Genomic DNA, 21,229 nt, shown 5'->3' with positions numbered 1-21,229 from the left:
AACCCTTGAGAGATGGATTCCACCTTTGGGGTGTGCCTTTGTAGTAACCCTTGAGAGATGGATTCCACCTTGGGGTGTACCTTTGTAGTAACCCTTGAGAGATGGATTCCACCTTGGGGTGTGCCTTTGTAGTAACCCTTGAGAGATGGATTCCACCTTGGGGAGTGCCTTTGTAGTAACCCTAGAGAGATGGATTACACCTTGGGATCGATTTCACCTTGGGTTGTGCCTTTTTAGTAACCCTTGAGAGAGGGTTGTACATTGTCGGGGATTCTGCCTTGGGTGTGCCGTTGTAGTAACCCTTGAGAGATGGATTCCACCTTGTGGTGGATTCTGCCTTGGGATGTGCCTTTGCAGTAACCCCTTGAGAGATGGATTCACCTTGGGGTTGATTCCACCTTGGTGTGCGCCTATGTAGTAACACTTGAGTGATGGATTCCACCTTGGTGTTGATTCCACCTTGGGGGGTACCTTTGTAGTAACACTTGAGAGATGGATTCCACCTTGGTGTTGATTCCACCTTGGGGTGTACCTTTGTAGTAACCCTTGAGAGATGGATTACACCTTGGGATCGATTTCACCTTGGGTTGTGCCTTTTTAGTAACCCTTGAAAGATGGATTCCACCCTGTGATGGATTCCACCTTGGGGTGTGTCTTTGTAGTAACCCTTTAAAGATGGATTCCACCTTGTGATGGAATCCACTTTAAGGTGTGCTTTTGTAGTAACCCTTGAGATACGGATTCCACCTTGGGATATGACGCTGGACTGCTTAAAAAGTCCAGGTGTTTAAAATTTGCAGCTAGGTTCTCCATTCATTTTTTTATGCACTGGTCAATGCTATTTTGAGGCAGAAAATATTAACGTGTGTACTTTCTTCATTTGTTGTCTGTGTATTTTTTGTAGACAGAATATTGTTATTCTTGCCATCCTTTTATAGGTTATCAACCTTATTTCTATGGTAGTCTCACACTTCGTTGGCGGTACAGTCAGCTACGTAGCCAGAGTTCCTGCAAAAAAAAGCAAGTTGTTTGCGCAAAGTTAATTTTTAAAGGGCATTCATGATTCATTTTTAATGTTTAAGCATTTAATATTAAATATTTTATTTCGACTGCCCACACTCATTGCTGGGTTGGTAGAACACATTTCTGAGAATGTGGCTCCTCCTCTGCCATACAAGACTGTATAAATAATGCAAAGTGGATGGAATGAAAGGCAACTTGAGTCCAGTGGAGCAGACAAAACGCATTTATTCCCATATGTAAAGAATGGAAGTAACTGCGGGGAGAGCGTAAGATTTCAGCAGCAGGAAACATTGTATGATGGAGAAAAGGCTATATCTAGGAATCCCCATGTTTAATCCTTTAAAGTCTCTGAAAAAAGAGCAGTGTTATTTTGAAGGGAGATGGATTGTTGTAGCCAGCAGTTTTTTAACTCGTGTCCTTCGGACCATTGCCATTTCACAACGCATGTTCAGGGGGTATGCAACTGTTTGGAAAAAAATATTAGTAGCAGATTATCAAAATACATATGCAAGAAAACGACATTGAACGTTCTAAAATTAAGTTGGCATCCTTACCTTGATTGTGGCAGCAGCACAAGTATAGCAAACAGAAACTGGTATGGACAGTTGGTGGCCTCCAATGAAGAAGGATGTGGAGACAAAAAAGAGCATTGGGAGCAAAATAGACAATGTGTTAGAACTTAATACTGCGTCATCTTTTATAAATAAAAGGAAATTTCGAAAAGCTTCAACCCTACCATTAACTTTAACATTTTGAATTTTGGATTATGTAATCCTTATTCTTATAGTCATTTATAGAGTTCTTGGATACCCTATTAGGGTTTCCCGGCGCAGCAACAACAGGCTGGAAGTCTTCCATTTCTACTACGTTAGAACAGCCATGTCTTAAGCTGTTTATGTAATACTAGCAGCCCGCCCCAGCGTTGCCTGGGGCAGAAGGGGGCTGGGGGCAGCATATCAGGCTAGCGTGCACTCCTGCCCCGCCCCCGCCCGCCACGACATTGTCTGTGTCCCGGACAATGTCGTGGCGGGCGAGGTCCGGGGCGGGAGTGCACGCAAGCCTGAAATGCTGCCCCCAGACCCTGAGCCTTACCGCAGTTGTTCCGAGCCAACCTCCCGCACAGGCTCCCTCCCGTCCAGTGTCCCTGAAATGCTGCCCCCAGACCCTGAACCTTACCGACCCTGAGCCTTACCGCAGTTGTTCTGGGCCAACCTCCCGCACAGGCTCCCTCCTGTCCCGTGTCCCTGAAATGCTGCCCCCAGACCCTGAGGCTTACCGCAGTTCTTCCGGGCCAACCTCCCGCACCGGCTCCCTCCAGTCCCGTGTCCCAGAGCCTTACCTGAGCCGCCGCTCCTCCCCGAGCTCCTCACTTCACCGCTGCGCCTCGTCATCATCACGTATGTTGCAGCCAGTGCTACGTCGTGGGTGTCAGCGTCGCGGCCGGCGCTACTTTCAGGGCACTACTTTTTTTTCTAAGTTATATTTTTAAATTTACGTTTTTTTTTTCTTTTTTTCTATAGCCTATGTCCATCTGCACACCCTGAGGATTACAACAACGTATTGGGTGTGTGGATTGGCGCTGTGGTTCCCGAGTTTACCTTGCCAAAAGGTTTGTGTTCTCTCTTTATAATAGTAGTATAGATGGTTAGTAATGGACAGTTTCTCTGAAATTCAGGAAGCCCGTTCTATAGTTTTGGCACCTGGTAACTAAAGGACAGGCCTCCCATGCGTGTGCGTTTAATGGAGGAAATCATGCGGTCACTGGGACATTGCGTCTAATACAGTTGGTATGCTTTTGCCAGTCCTTATATATACCTTGGGCACTTCCCTGCTCTGGCCTTGTGCATATAGCATAGGGTCCTGAACTGAATTTTTTCTTTCTATAGGTAACCAGTGTAGTTCCAGTAAAGACCTGATGCAGAGGCATTTGTTGGGAGCCTAAAAGGCATCCTTGCTGATGAGTTCTGGACTACTTGCAGTCATTAATTAGCAGCTTTGTTTGTTCCAAGATATAATACATTCCCGTAAACCAGCCTAAATGTTACTAGTGTCTGAATCACTGTTCTTTGAGCATGAGGTGGTAGCAGCCAGATGATTTCTTGCAGACATTTTAAAGTGCCAAAGCAGATGGCTGCTAATTTTGTCACCTGTGGTTTCATGGACAGTTTATCGTCCACCACATTTCCCATCTTTTTTGGCTTTGATACTGGTACCAATAGAGGCCCCAAACATTTCGTCCAGTGGTAGGGACTCCACAAAGACGGGTTCTTGCCTAATACAAGAACCTCTGTCTTCTCTCCATTAAGCTTGAGTGACTGCTTGCCCATCCATTCCGCGACCATCCTCAGTCCGGAGTTCAAGGTCCCGGAGTTGTGTCTCTATGCAGATGACAGTGAGAAGATGATTTGGGTGTCATCTGAATATGAGAATAAAGTGAGACCACAATTTTCCACTAAATCCGCTAGTGGGCGCACTTAGATATTAATTAGTACCAGACTTAGGGATAATTCTTGAGGAACTCCTAAAATCAGGGAATGTCACTCGGAGGATGACGCAGCTGAGAACACCTGAAATGACTGGTCTCATAGAGAAGAAGTCATCCTGAAAAGGGGTGTTCCCTCTAATCCTAATTCCAACAGTCTTTCAAGGAGTGTAGTATGTGACAGAGTGTTGAAGGCTGCATTGCGATCAAGTAATGTCAGCGCTGCTGTCTCGCCTCTTGTCATTGATATATTGTTTGTATAATTTTTGTATTATTGTCACTTTTTTAGTTGCTGTTTAGTTAAGTATCCATGTATTTGAGATGTGTAAGGTTTTACAGATGTGTGTGGATATGTGTGGAATTATTAGGTGAATTATTAGGGGATGAATGTTTTTCTGTTGGAATATATATTTTTTTGGGGCTCTGTGTAAAAATGAATTGTGTATCCTTCATTGTACAAAATACACGAGAAACACCATTAGCAAATAGCTCCGTGAATTGTCATTCTTTCTTCCTATCTCCCCCAAAACCTCAGAGGACAACCTGCAAATAGGGGTTTCTAGTCAGCAAGTAAAGGCCTATCTTACCAGAAGACCTAGAAAAAAAAAAGATAATAAGGAATGGAGATTGTGGAGAAAGGGGCAGAGGAAACTGAAGAGATTGAGAACACTGGACCTTTCACTGTCTTGTTCCCCATTATAGGTACACTTCCGTGGCAAGGATAGCGCAAGAATTTAAGACCATTTCTGATAGGCAACCTTCAACTGTCAATGTTTTGTGAGTTTTTATGGTTGTTCCCATTGTGCCAGTTCACACTTATTATTCATCCATCGTGTTCATTGTTTTCTACCATCTCTTCTCCCTCCCGTGAGATTCCCTCTTTAAAACTCATTTCCATATATAGTGAGCTTTATCATGCCCAATACCAATACCAAAACAGTATCTATCTCTTGCACAGCTGCTCCACTCCTGAACAACCTGGCTTGTGTGGTGTCCTAGTACCCTTGTCTGGGGTGCTGATCTGCTTGAGGGTTCAACACAGCAATATTTGCTCTTGAAGCTAGTAATCGAGGATCACTTCTATAACTTTTGAGATCACTCTAGCTATTACTCATATACATGTCTTTGGTCCTCTGCTTTCCCTACAGCTATTTAAGTGACAGTCCATTCTTGAAGCACCAAGTTTGCTGTGTGTTATAATTTACGTGTGGTTAAACCATTCAGAGTGTGAGATAAAGTCCATTGATCTCTCTCTCCCTTCCTTGTTTTCCCTGATTCCTATTTCAAGCCTGTAAACCATCTTTCACATCCCTGTAAGTAATCAAGGATGGTGGCATTTTCAGCAATTCTGCTCATCGGGGCCTGACAGGCTCTTAGGTTGGTGGAACACTGAAATTGCAATGGTCTGGACTCTGGTTGACCAAAAGCAATGTATTCATTTCCTTCCTGAAGGATAACAGATTCGGCATGGCTATAATATAGGGAGGGGGTGGTGGTGGGGGGGGGGGGGGGGGGGTGCCAGTGCAGGCCACAAAACTTCTGTCCCCCAAAAAACGTTCGAATGAGCTCAGGTTTCTGGTTGGCCTGAAACTATGGCTCAAGAAGTCTGGGCCAGCATCATGCAGGGCCTTTTAAGCTATCCAAAGCAGTGCTTAATTTGTGCCGGTGCTTTCCGATGCTTAGCACCGGCACTTAATTATCGGGGCTGGGTCTACACTTACACTTATACACAGGATGCAACTTATCTTCAAAAGGTGCCTCAAAAATTGTAGGTTACTTCAGAGTCAACGAGTCTTATCGGAGGAAACAATATTCATGAAACAGATTGACAGCAGGGACTAAAGGTCACATACATTTAGTAATAACTACTTCTTGACTGCCTCATATTTTCTCGACAAAAGACCCTTCCAGAACGCGTTTGGATTCGTTTTGCGGCGCTGCTCATATAATCATGATGATTCCCGCTTAGGACGTTGTACAGCTTTCAGGAATTATGTATGGTGGACAGCACATCATTCTGAGCTGCCAGCGCCTTGAAGCAGGTGTCTATGCTCGGAAAGAATAAAAAAGAAAACACTTAAACCTGCCTCCTAAACAGTTGTAGGAGTGGGATGGATGGTTAGTAGTTGTGTTGTTACCTTCATTGGCAGCATGGCAGGGGCAATGTGTGGTGCAAGCTGCAGTGGCCTTATTACAGGAGCCCAGTACTTATTATTTTACAAATTAAGCCCTGATCCAAAGGGCCTTAAGTTTGATCTGTTATATGATTGGGAGCCAGTGCAGATTATGGATGGCTTGTGAGGCAGATTTAAATTTGGGGCTCCCTGCAAGCAGTCTAGATGCAGCATTCTGAAGGGTTTGCAATGTATTTGTATATTGGTGCTGCATACTGAGATACAAACCATTACAATAGTCACTTTTCTGTAGAACCAATGCAGTAACCGTTTTTTGTGCATCAGGGTGAATATAGGGAAGGATTTTTTGATCATACTCAAGATGTAAAAGAGGATGAAACTGTGTTCACCTGCTGACCAAAGTTACGTTTTTTTTTTCTTTTTTCTAATCCTCATATCACCAGAAAAGCGTCTGCAATACTTTATGGAGCCGCCCATTAAAGTATTTGCTTCGGTCTGCAAACCTTACCAGACCAACACATGTAATCATTGGACTAAAGAACGATATTCAAAACCCAGGTATCTGCTCCATATAAAAAAATCAAGCCTAATGTCAAGATTAGCCTCCTTCGGTACTGCCTGGTCTAAAAGTGCGATTTTAATGGGTGCCTTAACCCAATCCTCCACCTTTGGAGGCAGGGGGTCCCTCCATTTTATATAGATTTCCCTTCCGGCAATCAGGATCAGATAGAATATCAGCCCTCTATGTGGGCTCTTCAATCCACTTACTAATTATACCGTCTTCTCCGAATAAAACAAGAGCCATATTCAGAGTAATCTCTCTACAGAAGATACCCCTAAAGGTGATCTCAATTCCACCCCAGTAATCTCTCAGCTTCGAGCATTCAAGGAAGATGTGCAGATGGTTAGCTCTTATACAATCACATCTTGGGTACTTGGGAGGAGGAGTTGGGAGAAACTTTGCTATCTTAGCCAGAGTCCAATATAGACGATTTATAGTGAAGAAGTTAAGTTTGTTGTCCATAACAACTCCTGCATTTTTGGCTTTGTTCAGAGAAAATGACAAAAGTTCCTAGTTCCTCTGGCCATCAAGATGGAGACCAAAGAGAAGGTTGATTACCAAATAGAATGACCTCAGTCTTTCCCGAATTGAGTTTTAAGCAATTTCTATACATCCAGTTGCTTGTCAACATGAAGTCACGAAATCTCCCACCTGTGCCTTTGTCATTGGTAGACAGTGATACCACAATTTGTGTATCATCCACATAACATGTTAACTCAAAGTCAGAAGATCTGATCAGGGATGCCAACGTTGTTCAATAAACATTGAGCAACATTGGGCTGAGTGAGGATCGCTGCGGGACCCCACTGGGGAATGAGAAGGAGTCAGAGGCAAAGTGGTCCAGGGACACTGTTATCATGCGCTTTGAGAGGAAAGATTTCAGTAAGGCAAGTGCAGTCTCCTCGATCCCGACGGCCCAGAGGCATTTGACCAACAAATTGTGGTTGACTGTATCGAAGGCCGCCAATAGATCAAGTAGGATAAGGGCTGCACTTCCTCCCTTATTCAAGGTTGACCATTGTCTCTTCAGTTGTTTTAACCAAAACTGTCTCAGTACTGTGACCGCTTCAAAAACCAAACTGGGTGGAATCAAGAGCTGATGTTTCTGTATAAATTGCAGGAGCGGAAACGGCAGAAGAGACGAGAAACCTTGAGGGATATGCCAGGGATTCAATCCCTTAATAAATTTACAAACCGGACCAAATGTTGAAACTTACTGTGTATAGAATGAGGAAGCATACAGAACACATAAAATTGTAAATAGCCTTGAGAAAGCCCTGGCGCAATTTGCCACAGGGGCGAAACACGTGTCGGCTGTCTACGTCTTTATCCTCACAAATAAAAAGCAACTTTTCTATAAAGAACGGACTCCTTTGATTCTATTCATACAAAAAAGGATTGAGCCTAAGGATACTAAGATGTAACGCTTAACACACTCATCATCCCCTCTAAAGACTTTGTTGTTTGAAAACTCAAGAGGACCAGAGTTTTCTTGAGTGTGTTATCATTATCAAAAATCAGTGAAAACTAATGTGGACTTGGATTCCTTTGTGGACCACCTCTCCTCTATATCAAACTTATTATGTACCTGTGCCACTTTTTCGAGGAAGAAACTCGCAAAGATGTTACAAAAATCCTGACTGCTCTTTATTTGATTATTGCTCAGAACCCTGGAAAGTTTAGACACTACCTGGAATAATTATTTTGTAGAATTTTTTGCTAATTCAATTTTGTGTGTGAAGTAGACTGGTTTTTCTTTGGACAGTACGGACTTGTGATTGGTAATACATTATTTGTATTTTCCTTTTTCATCATTCCTATACGCCTTCCACCATTTCCGTACTTATCTTCTACAGCTTTGTCTCTGCAATCCAAGGCTTTCTGTGAACCACAGTGCAGAGGGTTTACCTCTATGTGAACAGGACGTCCTGCTAGGAGCAGAAAGGAAGACCACTGACGTCAGCCTGTTCGAGTAGCTAGCCAAGGCTGAATTGAAGTCCACAGAGAGTTCAGGCTAAGAATGGACTAAGGTCTGACAGAATTTATCAGCCTGAATTATATTCCATGCCTGCAACCTGTGAAGGTTAAGCAGCAATTTTCTGAGTCGATCATAATTTCGAATTTGATATTAAACATGACAGAATGGTGATCTATCCATATTAACCCCTTCGATGCTGATGACGAGCTGAGCTCGTCATCAGCCACGGGTGGCGTGTGCGGATGACGAGCTGAGCTCGTCATGTAACGCGGTTTTGCGAAAACAGCCGCACAGCGCAAAAATGACCGCAGCAGCGATGCGGTTAAGGGCAGAGAACCTTTTCCTTCCAACGGGGCAATGTTCATAAAGATCCCATCGAGCAAGTGGCCAGATGAGTGGGGCGGTCTACTATTTGGGACAAACCAAAACTAGCCATAGTATTGGTGAGGGCCTCACTGTCATTATCTGCTGAGGCTTGAAGGCAGTAATTAAAATCACCTAAGACAGTGAGGTTATTGGTGCACAGGCTGGCTTCCAGTAGGGAGTCCACCGCCTGTTTGAAGATGTTCATGGGGCCAGGAGAGTGATAGAATAACAGCCCATTAAATATTGCATTTTTTAAAGCTCTATATTGAAAGTAAGTAACTCGCATTCCGCATTGTAGCCGGACCAAAAAAGGTCGGCCTGGTGCCCCTATAATTAACTGCGAGTCCTCCACCTCGCTTGTGGGGTCTATCTAAATGGTAGATGGAGAAGTTGTGAGCAATTACTGCCACCAGGTCAGCACCAGAAGCTTCATCCACCCAGCTGTAATTCATGTATACTATGTCTGGCTGTTGGCTATCTGCAAAATCAGCAAATCGGTTTTATTTTAAATTAGTGACTGGCATTTAGAAGAACACATAGGATTTTGTTATTTGGAGATCTACTTGAGTTTAAGGATTTAATCTCCATACCTCTATTTCCCGTAATAATGCCTCTAGTCAGTGGCTCAGGGTTCATTATTTGCACACGGCATTCCTGGCAGCTCACTTTGGAGTATGAAGAAGAGAAAGGAGGTACATATGAAAGCATCTGTAACTCTAACCTTTTAAGTTAAGGGTGCCCAGTTCATTTGCTGTGTAGCATATTCTTGAGGCAGGTTGGGGATAAAAATTGGCAGGGGAACTGGCGCTCGAGGCTCCAGGCGCGTATGGGCGCAGATGGGCCACTGCACACGTCCACTGCACAGACGCACTTTCAGCTGCTTTAAATATCCCTCCATGAGAGGGGGGGACCGGGAGCCGGCACTTTGCAGCACAAACGACTGCAAATAGGTGGGTCAAATAAAATACAAACCAGGGTCCAGTAACCCTCAATCCACTCACAAGCTCCCCTGTGAGGAAAAGATGCTGGTAGCACATGTCAAACTAACAGAAAAGTGACAAACTTACAAACCATAAAATCATTAAAATAGGGCAAAAGCGCCTCCAATATGGTGCACGATGTGATGGAAGCTAGGCCCTGCCTCAAACGTAAATTTGTCGTGCTACAAGGAAATCAAATCAAGTAGGCAGATCTAAGCTTGCTCACCAGAGCTGCACAGACAAGCTTGCAGCTGGGCACTCAGACAGGGGTTCATGTCACTTTCCATGCAGAGGACTTTTCTGTGCCAACAAGTATCATACTATTCGCAACAACTTCTTTAAATTACAGAGCCCTACAAAACTTTCTGGAATCACCAGGGGCCGCATTACATAAGGTGCCCCGGGGGCACAACGGCCGTTTCACCTGCTTTGCGCGCCCCTGGGGCACTCTGGTATTATAGAAGGGGACGCAGACGCTTCTGCGTCCCCTTCTATAATACTGACAGCGTTGGCGCGCTTAAAGCGCCAGCGCTATCAACAGAGGGTGTTCTCTCTTTTGCATAGGGGCGTGCTCTATGCAAATGAGGAATGAGGAAAAGAGGGTCCCATGGAACCCCCAGACATCCCCTTGCAGGAGGTTGAAGTCTGTGACTGCACCTGCCTGTGAGGGGATCTCGAAACCCTCTGAAAGTGCAGGCGGGTGTCGCCTGCAATGTGAAAACACGGGGCGGCTGCTCCGTGTTTTAACATTAATGCGCTGCCACAAGGGCAGCACAAGTTCGAGGCTACCCTGTGGGCAGCGCATTAATGTGAGGTGCAGTGGCCAAGGTAGCTGATTCCAGAACACAGGGACTCACGGTTCGATCCCCCGGGACCGGCGGCAGGTTAGCCAAGCACCTTTTGACTCTGGGCAATAGCTTGCTTAATCTTCCCGACGGCTCCCAGCACTGGGAAAACTCTCTGGAGGTAGCTGTGCACACTACAAATGCTGGTATTTCATTTCATTTCATATTGGGGCATATTGGCATTGTTTGGACCCGGCGAACCTTTTCAAAGGTGCGCCGGGCGCAAACAATGCCAATACATAATACGGCCCCAGATAGATATTTTGCAGAATATATTAGAACCATTGCCTGAGTAATTACTGTTGACGGTGTGCTTGGTGGAGTCTTGAGTTAACCAGCCTTCTTCAGGACAAGCTACATGAAATAGAATGGAGTACTGAAGTAACTGGTATTTCGAAGGAAGGGAATATGTGATTCTCTATTTGTCTTTGATGACACCAATGTGTTGTGTGGCTGATTTGCTTCACCTGGCCTGCAAAATCTTATATTATTGCAATTCTCCTAATGTATTATATGACGTAAGTAACTGGCTCTGTCCCAGCCCTGCCCAAGATCAACTGACCTACTATGCCAACTGCCACTTATGTTCTCAGCCCCACGGGTTTTTTTTTTAAAAACTAAAGAAAATCACACTTACCTGGCCTCTGCTTCTCCTCCGTTCTTCTTCCGTATGAACAGGAACAGGAAGCACCCAGACTCCCAGTTTCTCCCAGCCAATCACTATGCTGCTGATAGCAGCGTTATGATTGGTTTGAGGACTGTGGTTCAGGGCTCAGACAGGCAGTGGGAGCCTGGGCATATTCTCCACCCAGGCTGTAATACAGCTTGGATGAAGAACAAGCAAAGTGTGCATGACAGTTTGGCCGGCCCGAGACGGCCAGCCAAATGGTCATGCGCACTTAAGTGCACATACCATTCCTCCCCCTGCTGGCTAACAGCCCTTCCCTGCCCCACCCTGCCCCTTAAACAAAACTAGGCGAGTACTGTAAAAATAAAATGACAATAACTTTATGTTATTATCATTTTATTTTTTGTGTGGGGCGTCGCTCCTCCGCCTTAGCGGAGGAGCTGCCGCTGACTTTCTGGCAAATATGCATTTGCCCTGATATGGAAGTGATTTCCAGGACTTGAGATGCAGGGAAAAATAAATAATCTGTATGCTGCATGGCTAAGCTGTACCACGACCCGCTGCATACCGGGCTAAAGTGGCTGGGGTGCAGCTGGTAAAGACCAGGCAACAACAGAACAAATATTGGCCAAGCCAATGCGCCTTGCATTAGTGGTCTGCCTTTTGGCTTTGCCAATGCCTGTTTTGGTTTTTCAAGCGTGCATTTCTCTTAGTAGCCCCAGGCACCGAAGCCAATTACTTTGCGTGTCAACGTGCTCTTGTGAAAGGGTAGATAGGCGTCACTCACACTTAAGTGAGCAAATGATTTACGTGACCTCATACCTTCCCCCACATTGTATGAAATATATGATGGGGGTGACACGTCAGCAGATGAATGAAGAGGGCGGCTGTATATATATATATATATATATATATATATATATATATATATATATATATATATATATATATATATATATATATATATATATATATATATATATATATATATATATATATATATATAAAATAAAATGGTCTTGCTAATGCCAGACCTATACTTTGCCTTTTGCTTTCTTGTGCAAACTTCCTTTCTTGGTGTATCTGTCCGTGGCACGGCGCGATCACCACTAAGGACTAGAACTGTACCTCATAAGAGGGTGGCTTGTGGATTTTTTAGTTGGAAGGTAAAGTTCATGAAAAAAAAACTGACAAAATGCAAATTGAAATTAAAAAAAATATTAAAATGAGCCGGAGAGTGGACTGGTGCTACTGGACTCCTTAGAAGGCGTTTGGGTACAAAGCCGGTCCCAGAGACGCCCGTTCCGTGTGCTTCTCGTGCAAGGTGTGCGTTCCGCAGCTAGAGGGGGGTGTGGGACAGAGAGCCGCGCTGCCTCCCCACTGGCACACGCGCACGCACGGAGTCAGAGCTTCTAATACCCTCGCGCGGGGAGGAGGCAGGTCCAAGCCCTGAGAGCACAACTCAGAGCAGCTCTCCCCCAGCTGAGGGAGGAGGCGCGCGCGGCTCTCCGAGGGTGCGAGGCAGAGTGAGGCGACTGACCGCCGCTGTTACCGGAGAAACACCCCCGATGCTCAATCCATTCCGCACTCCGAAAGGGGTGGAGCGGACGTAACGGACTGCAGGATATTTCTTACTGTTTTGCTGCTGGAGAATTGCTCATTTCTGGTTCTGGTTCACTTTGTCAGTGGCTCGGTGGAAACTGCACTTTGTAGTGTTCATTTAAGGCTGGGAATTCAAATAAGAACCGTGAAGAGAAAAAAACCCACATTGTGCCGGGAATTGCAAAGCAGGAGACGGAGGATGAAGGAAGCGGCGGCGGCCGGGGGGCGCAGGGATCCATGAGGCGCGGAGCAGAGGGCGAGGGGGCCACTCCCGGGCACCGCTGCCATCCCCACATAGCCCCTCACTCGACGTGCCTGTGACCCTGCCTCGCCCCAGGCGGCAGCACCCCCCGGAGGAGTCGGCATGGCGTCCAGCGCCCGCCTCGCCGACCAGTGCCAGCTCTTCGAGGAACTTGAAAAGTAAGGAACCTGCCCCCCCCTTGAGCGTTGCCCCTTCCTTCTCCCCGGGGAGGCGACCCCCTTCCTTCCCCTCAGAGTGAACCCTTCATCCCTTCCACCCTGCCACCCACTCCCTGGGCAGTCCCCTGCCAGTCTGGAGTCATCACCATGACAGGCGAGAGACCCGTCTGGTGCCTTTACAGTGTGCGCTAGTTCATTATTTGTGACTGCACAGAATAACTAACCCGGGTATGCCTGTCACAGCTGCAATACATTTGCATGCCATCCACAAGGCGCTTTGAACCCTTGTGGGGTGCTGGCGGCTTTCCAGCCTCCGCGGCGCTGCCAAGCCCCTGTGACCCCTGGCCGCCAAGGTGAGGGTCACAGACACTGGCCGCGTTGGGCAGAATGGAATGTCTGTTTTGTGGGATCAGGGGTTGTCCACGTGCAGGGTAAAACGGAGTTCTTTAAATCTTTTCCTGTGGTGTGCTTGAACTTGTGGTCCTAGCAATGTCTGGCGACTAGTTGTGTGTGTGGTAATCTGATTTCGACCAATATCTCCTTGAATGGCTTTCAACCCTCACCACCAAGTAGCCTCTTCTTTACATGCGGCCGATCTGTAACATATTTCGTAAATGTGTTCTAATTGTATTTCCGTGACCCTGTGTGTTAAGTGAGCGAATACATGCCGATAACCCTCCCAGCGTGCACACACACACACACACACACACTGTCAGTGTTAGATATGATGCACAGAAATTGGAACCAGGGACACCCTGAAAGGGGAGACACTCTGGGCGCCAGAGAACGCTCAGACACGTATGATAAGGTCAAACTGGCCCATGTTTAACGGAAGGTCACAAGACAGGGCCACTATTAAAGAGTCCCAAAGCGCCAAGAGGCCGTTTAAATGGTACTCGTGCTGCTACATTCTCATGAACCTTTCCGCTCACACCCACAAACAGGCGTTCAGCATCTAACTAGAATATTGCCCTTTTCTGAGTCAATCTAGGCCAGAAAATGAACAAGATTGTAAAAACATTATTATTACTAACTACTTTAAATGTGTTATGAGACTGTCCTGCCCTACCTTCGTGCGTGGAAAGGGAGCCTCTGCGAGCAGATACTTGTGCAGTTTGTAGGACTAGCAATGGCTTGTCACACACACGGCTTTTCTTTTTAGCGGCGCTCGGAGTATGGCTCAGATCAGGTCTACAGCCACAAACAATATAAAATGGAGAATAAGAAGGGCTTTGCTCTTAGATAACAAATTATGTCCATTGGTGATGTGATATTAGAAGTCGTCCTCCCCGAACAACTCATTTCTGTCAACCAAAAACAAGCGTCTATTTAATTACCTTACTTTTTAACCGTTCCCCATTTTCGGCATATTTAGCTTACTGGTGTGTGGCTGGACCTGAGTTTTACGCCTACCTGTCAACATAAGCAATATATCTCAGTTGGTTAGTGTGATGCGGTAGAGATTTGCTTATAACTTGTTGGTCGCATTTTCTAATCCGTACAGAGCCGATTCCGTTTTTAATCCTTCCATTGTCGGCAAACGAGAACAATTCCGCTGGTAACAGTAACACCTGTGTTCTTAAAAGACACAGAAGAAGGGGGACTGGCAGCGGGCACTACATAAAAGACAAGCCCTGTGTTAGTGAAGTATGCATGTGGTCGATTCTGCTTCTGTAGTAGTGGCACAAGGCAGAAAGAACGGAGACTTTTTACCAACATGTCCTCGCTGGAGTATCGTTTTCCAGTTTCCACCACAAAGTGAGAAGTGCTCTCTTCTTGACCCCATTGGTCAGTGAAAGCTCCCTGCACACAAGTTTCCTTCAGCACACTTACACACAAACATGCATGTGCACACACAGAGAAGATGGGCAGCGTGCAGAGGTGCACGCTTCACGTGTGCACACACAACAGGTACAGCCAGGCAGCAGATTGAAGAAGTTCCCCTCACACACAGAATAGCCAAAACGTAGACATCAGCATTGCACACACATGGCACAGGTAGCAGAACACATATAGACGAACATACAAAGAGAAGAGACACAACGCAAGGGCTTTCAAATCTTCATCAAACAAATTTGATACAGTATGGATTACATGGGGAGACTCACCCCCACACAGGGGAGAGACAGCACAACTACCCATGGAACAGGCCTCCCTAACACACATACACCTACATTACCAGCGTAGCAGAGGCAGTGCAAGCTACACACACGTATACACAACACGTATGTGTGCACGAAAGCACACAAACTGCACATGCAGAGGCTATGTCTTTAGACACATATCCAAACTGTTGGCCCTGCCCTCCAGTCCAGCAAGAGTAGTAGCACAACCTTCCCTTACATATATAAAATGTATAGCATTGGCAGCAGCAATTCAGTTTCCCCTCCCACAATAGAACCGATACGATGGTGAGAAGTGGTTTCTTTGAGCCGGTTCTGTAGCTTTCCTGGATCCTGGAAGTGCCTCTCACTTGGTCCCGGTTTATTTAGGGCATGTAAGAAAGGGAATGTCCACCAGAATTTGCGGCTGCCCTCTGGATAACACACCAATCCCACTGCTGCATTTTTAAACAGACACTTATGACCGCCGTCCAACCATGAGATAGAATATTAAACTTGGTGAAAACTGTGGGGTGTCAGTCACCCACCTTTCCTCAAAGAAAGGCATTCCACGATCCCACCGCATACAAAGCAGCCCATCAAAATGAATGAGATACAAGTGGTGCGGCCACATTGCTCCCAGATTTAAACCGTGTGTACTATCTTCAAAGCATATTTACACCTGTCCAGGTATCAGAGGGAGCCTTGCACGATTTAGCTCCTCGCCTGAGGAGATTGTGGTATGTTTTAACTGAGGCAAATCAACATTTCGGTGTTTGAAATATTATTTGGGGCGTGCAGCCACTCAAGTGCAGCATGAACAGGTTTCTTTCTCATGGTGCACATCGTTTTTTTTAAGCCTCTCCCTTTTCTGGCGTTGCACCCCTTTTAAATAAACGTGTACCTTCATTTGAAAAAACTTGTATCCCCATTTTCTGACCCTGTACCCTCATTTTACAGAGCATGTTTCTTGTATTTTTCTTTTCTTTTATCCTTCACAGCCTATTTCATATAAGATACTGTAAGCTTGTGTTTTGCTTTGCCATTGCCCATGGTATTGGGTCTGCCTTGACATGCACTGCTATTTTTACACTATCTTGGGCGTTCTTTGCTTCGGTGTTTTAGTTTGGCATTTGCTGCCGAAAAGTAGTTTGCCCAGGGCAGGCCATGTTTTATACGTTTGTGTTTTGTCTTATGCAGTGTGAATGTTCGCAAAATACTCTCACAGCTTCACAGGCTCAACTCTGACAGTGCAGAACACCTGGAGAGATGGGGTGGGGAGAAAACCAGAAAATGGGGTTCTGGAACTTGATGTCAAATAAAGTAGGGAAGAAATGTGGGGGGGGGGTGATGAGAAAGTGCATGGGAAGTGGGCAATGAGAGTAGGCAGACAGGAGACGTTTCGAGAGGATGGTAAATGGTGAGGGACTCAAGAGAGAAGGAGGGACATGTTCCTGATATGAAGGAGAGGCAATTGATAAACACAGAAAAAAAGTTGGAAAGAAGTAAAACAGGTAACTAAATACAGAATCTGAAGACATCAGAATTATTTTGTGCACAGTCTGTTTCCACTGCTCACAAGGGATGTTCATGTGGTGAGTGTTCCCCTGAGAACAAAATCAAGAGATATCTTGTGATACTTACAGGATTGCAATTTATTCAATATACCTCCAAAACCGATTGGGTCTTTTTTAGTATGAGAGGTAGACAGGCACCATGAAGCAGGTAAAATAAAGCAGAGATGGGTAGGAACAACTCCAGAGATGTGCATCAGAAGACACACGAGAGAATGTGTGACTGAAGGTAGAAAGAACAGGGCAGCCCGCTCCTCCTTTGCATCTTCCCCTGACCGGAGTGTGGGAGGAAGGTTTCCATGGCGTATGCCCTCTTCAGCTGATCCAGGCATTGTGAAAGTGCACAAGATCGTTGATGGAAGTGAGTTTCTCTTCGATTCATCCCCATGCAGAAATGTGTAAGGATAAAGGCGTGGGTATCCCTGTGGCTTGAGTGCTTCCTGCCACCCAGCTCCATAGGTGATCCCCAGATGGGAGAGCATGAAATGAGCATCAAGCATGGGAGTTATGCTCTATTCGCTGTGCGGGTGGTGTTTTATAGCCATTCTAAGAAGGCTGAGAGAATTTGAGCATCATTGATGCCTAAGAACACAGATTGATGCAGTTGAAAGTGCCTTTCTGAGTGACAGATGGAGACAGGCGGACACAAGGTTTTTCTGCACACACACCCTGCAACCAGATGCTTGCAACAAACATGGGATTTGGCAGCGGCACTGAGGGCAGAGAGGATCAGGCAGCGGTGGAAGGCTCAAGGCAGCCTTTAGCTAGAGTAAGGACTTTTGCTGGTTTTTCTGTGGAATAAAGAGAAACAGTGGAGAGATGCATGTTGGCCCGAACAACAAGTTTGGACTCAAGATGAGAACGTACAGAATTTAGAGTGACCTAGAGACATTTTCAATGGTTACAAACAAAGCCAAGCCTCAACCTATCAGGTACGATGAAGGTTTTGGTCTTAATTTAAGGGAATTCTGAAATCAGTTCCTTTCTTAATGGGTGATTGGATCCCTGGACTAGCTAGACCTGGTGCTCTTGTTAATGCTTAGTACGGGTATCTGTCATACTCTACCTCTCTATTCTGTTGCGAACACATTTGTCTTAAACAAATAATCTGGTAATTTGTTATGAGAATTATCTGAAGGACCCTCTTATTGGCTGGGCTTTGCTGCATCAGGCATAGCCCTGAACGCTATCGGGGGGAGGGGGGGATTCCTGTGATTTTGAAATGAAGAGTTCTCAATTCTTTGCTGTCTAATTTAGAGAGCTCATTCCCTTGGCGGTCGAACTTCCAGTTAAAAATTATGAATTATGGTCATACCGTTTACCTTCAGTCAGAGCACTGGGGACCTGCTCTTTGGTGGTGCAACCATAGAACATTGGAGGTTGTCTCTTCACATCTTCCCATACTACATTGTATGATCTGTTGCGGTTAGCATTTGACAGATTGCTGTGACTATTTGAAATAAGAGTCTCTAAGCATCAAGAGGAAGTGGGAATTGTAGTTGTCACCAGCCTGCAGATTTTGTGATGTCACATCCCCTGAACCCCAGGACAGTCTGTCCTCAAGGCATTAGTTATTTTGATCTCTCTATTTTATTTTGCATATAGTCTACACCATGTTAACCCCACCTTGTTGGGTGGTATTTGCCATTATCTGTTCAACCAGGTCCTTATTTACCCCCAGTAATTGAAAAAGTGAATTTTCCTATCTCTGTAGCCTATTTTTATCACCTCCACCAGGGAAAAGCACAAATCAATATCTGCTGCTTACCCTGGTAAGCTTTTTTGAGCGGCATTCCAGTTTGCGTTGAGATGCACTGTTATCGTGTTTCTGGGGGCTGGAATTGACAGCCTGGACTCTTTCATAAATACAACTGTCACACTTTCTCGCATTTAAACGTCTAAAAGTGAGGAGACTGCTGGCAAGGGACTTCTCCGCCATGCCTGGTTCTGCTGTGAAAAGGGTTTAACTGGGAACTCACTCCCGTGGACTATTTCCAATTATAGATGTGCTGCTTGCGTGCAGCAAGATGAGATGCATGTTCGTGCCTTCAATGTGTGCAGATACTTACCTTTGAGTGCCATTGGACCCACCTAAGCCAAACGAGTGGAAGAAAAATATCTATCCTTAGAAAACTCAAAGGGAGTCTGTGTCTGTCTTTGTTTGCACCGACAGAGTGGGCGAGAGATGGTGATTGTGAAGAGGAAATGCATCTTGAGTCCCTTGTGCTTTAAGAGCTCTCATTAGAAATACGTGTTTGCAGTAAACAAAACATCCAGGTTTTGAAGTTCACCCCTCAATATCATGCTGTAGGAGTTTTAACAGTGGGCGTGAATGCTAGGAGATCCATTGGCACTGGGCTTGTACTGTGTAAGGGTGAGATTAGGCATTTTTGTGTCACCTGTCAATCTGTCAGACTGCAGTGTGGCCCGCAGAACCTGAAGGGGTTGCGGGTCTGATGATGAACGCAAATGTGGGTAGCGTCACCTTGTGAGGGCAACAAAAACGGGTCAGTACGGGGATCTGCAGCACAGAGACTGGTTGTATGGCCCTAGACATGCTGTCTGGTTCACTACCTTGAACTCCCGAGCCTAGCTTTGGTAGGGCCCCTTGTGTGAAGGTGGTAGGTAGTGCACATGAATGTGCCACCCTATGGAGGACACTGGAATGTCCATAAAATAATCCGTGGCACCTGCCCCAAACCCGATCTTTGAGCAGGCTATTTATCATCTGTGGTTGGTCCACTTTCTCTGCCTCTTTCAGAAGATGTGTCTGCCGGGCAACTGATCACCCGTGGAAATCTCAGAATTCGTATTTTAGAACACTGCCGGTTCACCCATTCAGTGATCTATAAAGGACATTAAAGTGGAAATTTAAGGAGCAGGGACACTACTGCAATAGGTACAAAGTGCCGGTTTCCTTGCCACTCCACTTTTCAAAGAGTGCCAGGGCAGTGAGACCTTAAGTTTGAAGCTAGTCCCTGAATTCTAGAACCAATGCCTTATTTTTGTGTTGATCTGTAAATTCTGGATCTGAGGGCAAACAGTGGGATTCACTCATCCATATTGTAGGTTGTGTATGAAATATCAGATGAGTGTTGAGTAGAGGAAGGAGACCTGTGTACCTGAGAGAATGAAGCCTTACCTGCTCAGGAGTGGTCTGAATATTGTGGTTGCACTATAGACAGAGCTCAATAATCTTAAACACTTTGGCCAGCCCTGAATACTAGATATGGGGTAAGTGAATGAAGACGTGTACCTTGACCTGAAATGTAAATGACAAATTGATTGATCCAGCCAATTCCTATTCAACATGTTTATAAGTACTTGATTTTTTCATACTCGGTAGCAATGGTATATGGGACGATTTGCTCAGGATCACACATTTTTGTTGAATAGAGAAACTCTGGTCAAAACTAGAGTTTTGTTGTTTGAAAATTGTCTGCTTCTTCTTTGGGTGACGCTCTGGAATCTGAAGCCTGTTTCTAGGCACTTAAATCCTCCAACCAATTCTGAGAACAGGAAAAGAAGTCCATAAAGACGACAAGTGTAGAAGGTTGTGCCATCTCCTAAACCTGATCTGTGGATGCGTGTGCACACTTCTTTGTGTGTGCGTGCACAGAGGCACTGGCGCATGTGTGCACAATCTCGTGCATGTGTTTGTGCACGCGCTTAAGCATCTGTATGTGCTCTCCCATATGCGTGTACACCAGAACTTCCAAATTAATAAAACAAATCCACTGTGTGTGGAGGGGGCGGGGCTTAATTCCTACGGCTGCCCGAGAGACACTTTGGCCTTCTCCCACCACTAACCTACCCTCCCTCCAAATAAACCCAAAAGCTTTCTGAGCCTGCCCCCGCCCACCCCCGAGATTTTTTCAAACCCTTTACAGAATTTAGAATGCTTCCATTTTCTAAAGCCTCAGGGTAGGGGATTACAGTGCCCCTTCTTTGTCACTCTGTGACATCTTCACCAGGTGACAATGAAAATGGAGCTGATGCCGCGTGACACATGGTGGCACCGTCTGAGTTGACATGCCTGGTACTTGCGCATATGCGGTGGATGCCTGCTCTTGAGTGCCTGCGTGGGTGCGTGTCTACGTTGGTGGCTGTCATTTCACTCACATGATTGCTGAACCCGTTTAGTCCATGTGGAGCCCCGCTCTGTGTCTCGCGTTGGTTTGCCTGAGAAGCACAGTGGTAGGTATGTTGAGAAGGGTCTGTGACAGTAAATGGCCGACCATTTTTCCACAAAACAGCGCCCGATTGGGAACGTGCATCTTCAGGCCACCCACAGACTTTCCGCATAATCTGGGGAATGTCAGGCAGAACACGGCCGACAGATGAGAGCGGGGTTTCCCTGTATCTGCTGCTGCGCGTGCTGAGACACTGGAGACCTGGAGAAACGGCCCTACTACAGGAAATACCGGCATGCGCTTCGCGTTAAATATTTTAGCAGAAGGTTTACTTTTATCACACACGGCCAATGCGAAATGATATTTTGTTCATGCCTTCCTGTTTCAAAGAATTAGGGA

General features: G+C 45.7%; 1 protein-coding gene across 21 annotated transcripts in view; it reads left to right on the top strand.

Annotated features, from left to right (window-relative positions):
- The window catches only part of PTPRD (protein tyrosine phosphatase receptor type D), a 2,576,377-nt gene that overhangs the window by 1,824,200 nt on the left and 730,948 nt on the right, over nt 1–21,229 (top strand). For 10 of the 21 annotated variants that reach the window (XM_086961380.1, XM_086961368.1, XM_086961367.1 and 7 more), the window contains exon 1: nt 12,418–13,021. The exons of 1 other annotated variant lie outside the window; for it this stretch is intronic. The gene's annotated coding sequence lies outside the window, so the exon portion shown is untranslated. Of the gene's footprint in view, nt 1–12,416; nt 13,022–21,229 lie in introns of those variants that run through there. 10 more of the 21 variants (XM_086961371.1, XM_086961369.1, XM_086961364.1 and 7 more) reach the window with 2 other exon arrangements.

The sequence above is a fragment of the Lissotriton vulgaris genome, chromosome 3_1 (genome assembly GCF_964263255.1).
Source record: "Lissotriton vulgaris chromosome 3_1, aLisVul1.2, whole genome shotgun sequence".
Lineage (NCBI taxonomy): Eukaryota > Metazoa > Chordata > Amphibia > Caudata > Salamandridae > Lissotriton > Lissotriton vulgaris.
The sequence above is the reverse complement of the archived record's forward strand: the minus strand, read 5'-3'. Positions and strand labels throughout refer to the sequence as shown.